Raw genomic sequence first — 8605 nt, 5'->3', positions numbered from 1 at the left:
CCCCTCTCTCTTTTATATCACAGCACTTGAACTTACAGTGAACTCCCTACCACAATATCAGGTCAGAAAGTTCATCAGCAGGTGGGTAGGTAGTTTGACTGAGATGCTACAGTAGCTTTCCTGTTGCCTTGGCGTGTGGTGAGAATGATTAAGCTTGCAAATCAGCTTGCCATGTGTGTGATCCGTGTCGTGTTGGAGATGTGGTCTGATACGTGAAGCTGTATCGGAGGTCCTTCAGGGCTTCTCAGAAGTCCAGGTATGTCAGGAAATTGATCATTAGAAAGCAACTGGACCTGAAGTACCTTCTTGGCTCTGGTTTGAAGTCAGAACACTCAGGCAATATAATGACGGTTATATTCAGTCAGCAGGTTGACGCAGAGTTGGTGTTTATATATGTGTATGTGTGTGTATATGTGTATAGGGGGGTTGGACAATGAAACTAAAACATTGGCCATTTTAGTGTTTAATGTTTCATGGCTAAATTTGATCAGCTTGGTGGCCAATCTTCATTGATTGCACATTCCACCAGGAAGAGCAGAGTGTGAAGGTTTAATTATCAAAGTAATTACACAGTTTTGCTTTAAAAATTACAACCCACACAACATTATGGGTGACATATCAGAGTTTAAAAAAGGACAAATTGTTGGTGCACTTCTCGCTGGCGCATCTGTGACCAAGCCAGCAAGTCTTTGTGATTGTAGCAGGAGCCACAATATCCAGAGTAATGTCAGCATACCACCTAGAAGAACAATCCAAATCCAACTTCCAAAAAAAAACCCATAAAACCACAGATGCCCAACTTGCTGAGCAATTACTGTAAATGTGTACCTCAACTCTTCTGTTTCCACCAAAACTGTACATCGGGAGCCCCACAGGGTCAATGTACATGGCCAGGCTGCTTTAGCCAAACTTTGGTCACTTTTAACGTCCTTTTCTATGGTGCCAGCAGCGAAAATCTTGGGCTGTAGGCAATGTGTGAAACATGTATTGTTCTCAGATAAGTCCACCTTCACAGTCTTTCCCTCACTGGGACAGTTACAGTGTGGAGAAGCATTTACATTTACATTTAGGCATTTGGCAGATGCTCTTATCCAGAGCGACTTACAAAAAGTGCTTTAATGTTTACATAATTGGATACATACTTACACTGGGTTAACTAGGTTAATAACTAAGTGCCATTAGTCCAACACAACTAAGAAGAGTTTTTTTTTTTTTTTTGGGGTGGGGGGGGGGTTGTTAGTCCAAGTACTGGAGAAACAGATGCGTCTTGAGTCGTCGTTTAAAGATAGTCAAAGTCTCTGATGTACGGACATCTAGAGGAAGTTCATTCTATCACCTAGGTGCCAGAACAGAAAAGAGCCTGGATGAATGCCGCCCTCGATCCCTGAGAGATGGTGGGATGAGGCGAGCAGTGCTGGAGGATCGGAGGGAATGTGGTGCAGTGCGTGGTGTAATTAGCGCAGAGAGGTAAGTGGGTGCTGGGCCATTTTTAGCTTTGTAGGCAAGCATCAGTGTTTTGAATTTGATGCGGGCAGCTACAGGAAGCCAGTGCAGGGAGCGGAGGAGTGGGGTGGTGTGGGAGAACTTGGGGAGGTTAAAAACGAGACGTGCTGCTGCATTCCGGATCAGTTGCAGAGGACGAATTGTGGACAGAGGCAGGCCTGCCAGGAGTGAGTTGCAGTAGTCCAGTCTTGAAATAACAAGGGACTGAACAAGCACCTGAGTAGCCTATGAAGAAAGAAATGGGCGAATTCTTCTGATATTGTAAAGAAGAAATCGACAAGAGCGAGTAAGGTTAGCGATGTGTGGGGAAAATGACAAATGATTGTCCACGGTTACCCCAAGATTGCGGGCGGTGGCTGAAGGAGTGATTTGGTTGTTGTCCATGGATATCACAAGGTCTTGACCTGGAGATGAGTCACAAGGGATAAACAACAGTTCGGTTTTACTGAGATTGAGCTTCAGCTGATGAGCAGCCATCCAAAATGAGATGTCTGCCAGACATGCTGAGATCCGGGTGGAAACCTGAGTGTCAGAGGGAGGAAAGGAGAGAACAAGTTGGGTGTCGTCTGCATAACAGTGGTATAAGAATCCATGCGATGATATGACCTTACCAAGAGACCGGGTATAGAGGGAGAACAGAAGAGGACCAAGTACTGAGCCCTGTGGGACACCAGTAGAGAGTCTACATGGGGCAGATGTAGATCCCCTCCATGTTACCTCATATGACCTATCTTTTAGGTAAGAAGCAAACCATTGCCACGCTGTTCCACAAATTCCAAGGCTTGTAAGAATAGATAATAGAATCTTGTGGTTCACCGTGTCAAATGCAGCTGACAGGTCCAGGAGGATGAGGACAGATGACAGTTTAGCAGATCTAGCAGCATGGAGCTTCTCAGTGACTGACAGAAGGGCAGTCTCTGTGGAATGTGCCACTTTGAATCCAGATTGGTTTGGGTCATTAAGGTTGTTCTGCGAGAGATAAAGAGACATTTGATTATAAACCGTTCTTTCAAGAATTTTGGAAATAAAAGAGAGCAGTGATACCGGGCGATAGTTGTTAACTTCTGATGGGTCCAGGCAGGGTTTCTTGAGGATGGGAATAACCCTCGCCTTCTTAAAAGCGGCAGGAACATGACCAGATGATATGGATTGGTTGATAATGGCTGTGGTGAAGGGAAGGAGGTCCTGTGAGATGGCCTGGAGCATTGTGGAAGGGATTGGGTCTAATGAACAGGTGGTGGGGTTAGATGACGAGATGATCTGTTGAATCTCATCAGATGACAGGTTGAAAAATTCTGCTAAAGGAGGGAAGGAAAGGTCCTGAGGTTCTGCCGTAGGAGCTTGGTTGAGAGCGAAGGACTGGCGGATTGCTGCAATTTTCCCATCGTAGAATGTGGCAAAATCGTCAGGGATACAAAGTGAAGGTTTTTGCGGGTAAAAGAGACATTTTGGTGGTTAGGTTTACATAGAATGGGAAGGGTTATGGTGAAGGATACCAGGGTATGATCAGATTTATAAAGAGGAATAGTAGTGATATTTGTGACTGGGGAAGGACGGCAGAAAACAAGGTCGAGAGAATTTCCTGCCTTGTGTGTAGGAGGGCAGCTGTTTAGAGTTAAAGAGAAGGAGTTAAGGAGAGGGAGAAGGAAAGAGGATTGGAGTTTATCAGATGGAAGGTTAAAATCTCCTAGAACAGTGAGAGGAGTGTTAGCAGAAGGAAAAAGACTAAGAAGTATGTCCATTTCATCTAGAAAGTTTCCTAGAGAGCCAGGAGGACGGTAAATAACCAAGATGTGGAGGTTAATTGGAGAGGTTACCTTAACTGCATGAAATTCAAATGATGAAAAGCCCAAAGAAGCCCAAAAGAAGCGTACCCATGCATGCCCAGAGCAGAGCATGGGCGTGGAGCAGTGATGGTTTGGGCTGCAATATCATGGCATTCCCTAGGCCCAATACTTGTGCTTGATGGTCGCGTCACTGCCAAGGACTACCAAACCATTCTGGAGGACCATGCACCAATACACACAGCAAGACTAATGACAGAGTGGTTTGATGAACATGAAAGTGAAGTTGAACATCTCCCATGGACTGCACAGTCACCAGATCTAAATATTATAGAGCCACTTTGGGGTGTTTTGGAGGAGCGAGTCAGGAAACATTTTTGTCCACCAGCATCACGTAGTCACCTGACCACTATTCTGCAAGAAGAATGGCTCAAAATCCCTCTGGCCACTGTGCAGGACTTGTTATACATCATTCCCAAGACGAATTGATGCTGTATTGGCAAACCGGACATTTTAGTTTCATTGTCCAACCCCTGTATATATGTGTGTACACACACACACACACACAGTATAACTGGGCAAACATTTTGCAGTGGCTAGACATGTGAAGAAGATAACATGCTCAAGTAACATGATCTGTATATATACAGTAGGTACATATATGAGTTCTGAATGATGGTGTATCCAGAATAAATATGGATGGAACAGACAGTGCAGTAGTGCTGGAGACCCTAAAGATCATCATTATGAGTATATGCATTCTGTTCCTATGCCAACAGATTAAAGAAAGAGAACATTATAGGTATTGGAGACAGTTTCCATTTCCTTTTTAAGGAAAACAGATTTACAGTAACAGGAGCATGCAGGTTTGATCAATATATAGGATTTCATGACCTTTTGTGTGCTTTTGTATAAGGGCAGGAGTGTACACAGTGTGATTTGAATGCCATCAGACTTCATAAAGACCAGCACAGATAACTTGTAAGGGGCAAAAAAAGCAGGGACAAAGTGCACACTTTACTGCTTGTTTACTGAAAGACACATTAACAGTGGAGTTGCATGAGTTTGTTTTGGTCATGTAATGTAACAAATTCTCTTTTAAGTTATTAGTATGAATAGTGAATTCAGAATAGAATTGGTTAGCATAGAAGAATTTCATAAAAGTATCTATGACTGTCATGCTTTATTATGAAAGCAAAAATTATTCAAATATATTTTTATAAGTTGAAGAGATTGTAGGCCAGCAGGCAGCATCACCTCTTGCTGCTTTTGTGATGGCAGTTCAATCATGCTCTTGGGCAGTGTGCCATATGATATCATGATGTCCCATTATGTGTATTTCCTTAATGGGACCCTGGACATTCATGAATGGCGCTTCCATCCGAAGTATCTTAGGGTCCACTGCAGTCATTCCCGTGAAAAATTCATTAAGCAGAACACCTGATTCGTAAAAACTGATGAATAACAACAAAAACCTCTTGCATATTACAAGAACTCGGCCGGGAGTTATTGCCACATCCCCTGATCTCACTCCAAGCCATTTCCACATGTTTGGTGCATAAAAGGAGTTCCTGGGAGGCCAGCATTTTAGACATGAAGCAGGCAGTCTGATCATGGCTCCAGTGAACTGAGGAAACTTTTCACCTTGATGGTGTCCAAGCACCAGTGAAACACTGGAATAAGTGCATTAGTGTTGCAGGAGATTATAGAGAGAAATAAATAGAGTTTTTACTCTCAGAACTATTATTCTGCACAGTCAAAAGTCCGACTTTGACTTAAACGTCCCTCGTATATTTATGGATAAAGATTCACTGAATGTCCACACGATGGCGCACTTGGTTCAGATTTGGCAGGGACAAGGCAAGATTAAATCCAGTCTCTAATTACACTTTAAAACAAGACAAGAGTAAGCTTGTGACATATTTATTCATTTAAGTTTTAAAGAATGATAAAAGAATAACCAAATATAATGATAATTCTGCTAATTAAACAGCTTTTAAGAGTTTGTTTAATGAAAGAACTTTTTCTTCCCATGTACATACTATAATTATTACTTTATAAGTCATAATAATAAATATGATTTATAATATCTTTTTATTATTATTTTATTCCATGTTATTAATGTTGTATTCTTGTTATTGTTCTTCATATTTTTTAGTAGTTTTTATTGTTATTTTTTTCCTCGTTCTTTTTTATGCTATAATAATTCTTCTCATTGTTATTATTAATCTTATTTTTTTTATTGTTGTTTTTTATCTGTTTGTTTAAATTAATGTTGTTCTTCTTTGTTGCAGTTCTTGTTTTTGCTGTTTTTTCCCCTCTTCCTTCTTCTTCTGGTTTGTTCTTGTTTTGTTGTTGTTTATATTAATATTGTTTTAAATATTATTGTTATGTTGTCATGGTTGCAGTTCTTGTTATTATTTTTAGGGCCCAAGCACTATGACATCAGCCCTATGTCGTCATAGTGTGTGGAGTCTCTTTTGTTTTTACTTATTATTATTTTCTTTTTTCTTCTTTCTTTCTTGTTGTTCTTTTTATGACAGCATGGTGGCTTATTGGGGTACTCCTGTTTCCTCCCAGATTCCAAAGATATACAGATTAGTCTAACTGGCCCCTGTGACTCTGTATACAGAATAAAGTGGTACAGACAATGAGTGAGTGCTTCTTCTTTTTTTATTATTATTATTATTATTATTATTATTTTCATCATTGTTATTATTAATCTTGTTTTCTTTGTTATTGTTATTTTTCATCTTATTTTTATAATTAATGTTGTTATTTTTTTTGCTATAGTTCTTCTGGTTGTTGTTATTGTTATTGTTGTTGTTGTTGTAAGTATAAGGTTATCCTGCAGTATTTCGTGTAGCAGGCTGGGTGTTAACTCACTCGCACCAAACACTGAGCGCTTTTCTTCCGAGTGATGGCAGTGTGTGTGTGTGTGTGTGTGTGTGTGTGTTGGAACGCCGCACGCACTCACTCACTCACTCACTCACACACACACACACACACATTACTGTATATGCTCTATCTGCGTGTTTCAGACGTTCCTCCAGCCTGGACGGAGTGTCTCGGGTTCTGAAGCGTCACTCTGAAGCGCGAGCTGTGCGTCTGTAGCGCGCGCGCGCACGGAGCGGGAACATTACGCGCATCCATTCGGCGCATCCGCGGCGCGCGCGAGCAACAACTGGATCAAAGCAGATGTTGAGCCGGAGAGAATCCGAAATCCCAACAGGGCAGCGTGATCCCGGCCGAACCGGGCGATGCTGATGGCACGGCGGATTCCTGGTCAGGCTTTGCTCGAGCTGATGGATTAAACAAATACAAGAGCTGAGGAGAGAGAGAGAGAGAGAGAGAGAAAGAGAGCGCACACGGAACAGGTACAAACTCATCCTTAACACACACACTACACCAAACACCAGAGTGCATTAAAGCAGTAGGTTTGCATGGACTCGTGGAGACTTTTCCCCACTTGGCCACTTTGGGATACCATTATCTCTACCAAGGTCCAGTCATCTGGAGGATTAAAAAAATGAATAATGCTGACTAAATGGGAAAACAGAGCACATACTGTATTATGTATTTCAATAGTGAATGCAGAAGTTATAATAATATTGACTTGTAAGTCCTTATATTGTTTAATAACTTCTAGAGTGTTAAATGAACTCTTAGTTATTCTCAGACAGATGACTTAACCATTCCTTCATTTATTTATTCATTCTTTCATCCACCTTCTTTATCCACTTTATCACGGTCTTCACACATACAGTGCTCAACTCCCGTACGCTCCCATGCACAGGCGGTGGCCAGCACTTGGTAAAGGTGTTGATTCAACCCTCAGTATGTGCTAATTGCTCTAGGTTTGAACTCAAGGCTGCACTTCACAACAGGGCTTTTTTGAGCAACAAATTCGAAAGCATTGTCGTGTAAACTCTTCAGAGTTGCAGATTATATCACAGCTTCCGTCTACAGTGTGGCCCAAAAGTCTATTTAAAAGCATAAATTATAGAAAAAGCTTAACGCTTATACACACCCTCTGTCTCTGATGTTGTTACATGTACAGAGGATTTCCTCCTTCAGTGCACAGACTGTTCTGGACCGAATCTGATAGACTACTGACAAGTACTGACCCCAAGGGAAGTGGTCGCCTGGTGTTAGGTCTAGTTCTACAGTATATCTTCTATTGTTAGCTTTGGAGCAAACTTGAGCATGGAATGAAAGGAAGATGTTAAACTTTAAATAAGGAAAAGATGCCCACGGAGCGCGATACTTGGGTCACTATGGATTTGTAGACCTTTTTGCACCATTACCGTGTTGCAATGATTCCTCAAGTTTAAATGTGTCATAAAATGCACCTATATTTAATTGAGCTAATTATTTAATTAAACACTGAGTTGTACATACAGTAATTTGCATTATGCTCAAATTTGCTGATTCACATTATCATAGCAACCTGCTTCTTCTTTTTATTTTATTAGTTAATTTTTTCAAGGTAGTGTCCAGTGTATTCGAGTTTGTAGCTAAGCATAAAAAAACTTTGACAAGTAGACACAGCTTTCAAAGTGTAACATTGGGTATTCTGAAGACCATGCAAGTTTTCTAAATTCTTAAATAATGTTCCTTGACTCATAATATATGCAACCCATGTTTTATAGCTTTACAGTTCAGCAGTCAGGTTTAATATAAAGGTGCTATACTGAAGAATTCCTGCCACAATTTGCAATGCTTTATAATCTGTAAGATGAACGTGACATTATCCAAGCTTCAAACTCTGGCCATTTAACATGCAGAGCACATTTCTGATTTAACACATGCCTCTGTTAACTGTCCTTGCTTCAATAGACACAATATCAATTTTATAGAAATACAATAAGAGTGTGAGTTGACTCGACTCCTTTAGGTTAACCTTGGGAGTTCACACACATTTCTAAAGAGCCGTATTAAATCATTCTAAGGAAGCCATTCATTCTGTAAAGCAACAGAGCTTCGATTGTAAAATAGGTTAATAAACATTTAAAAGCAAAGATATTTGAATACAGCTCTAACTTTTGGCAGCTAGAATATAATCATTTGTGTGGAAGTCATTGTGTGTACTCTACACAGGACGGCAAAGGCACGCACAAGGAAGCGGCAGTCTCATGTGCGTGCTTCATTTCATTTGATATAATGACAGCATATTTTAAATACACATCTCTTTATTTGAAAACTCACTGCAGACCATGCCATAAAATCTATACTGAAGACTGTATGTAAGTGGGAATCAATCTACTAATAAATAGCAGATAGTATGAGTTAAAGTAAACAATTTTTTTTAAATATAA

The 8605-nt window shown here is 40.6% G+C and overlaps 1 protein-coding gene across 1 annotated transcript in view; it reads left to right on the top strand.

Annotated features, from left to right (window-relative positions):
* The first annotated feature begins 6333 nt into the window (after window positions 1-6333).
* Window positions 6334-8605, top strand: part of LOC128534324 (chemokine-like protein TAFA-2) — a 49232-nt gene continuing 46960 nt past the window's right edge. The window contains exon 1 of the mRNA XM_053508713.1: window positions 6334-6664. The gene's annotated coding sequence lies outside the window, so the exon portion shown is untranslated. The remainder of the gene's footprint in view (window positions 6665-8605) is intronic.

The sequence above is a fragment of the Clarias gariepinus genome, chromosome 12 (assembly GCF_024256425.1).
Source record: "Clarias gariepinus isolate MV-2021 ecotype Netherlands chromosome 12, CGAR_prim_01v2, whole genome shotgun sequence".
In the NCBI taxonomy this organism is placed as follows: domain Eukaryota; kingdom Metazoa; phylum Chordata; class Actinopteri; order Siluriformes; family Clariidae; genus Clarias; species Clarias gariepinus.
The sequence above is the reverse complement of the archived record's forward strand: the minus strand, read 5'-3'. Positions and strand labels throughout refer to the sequence as shown.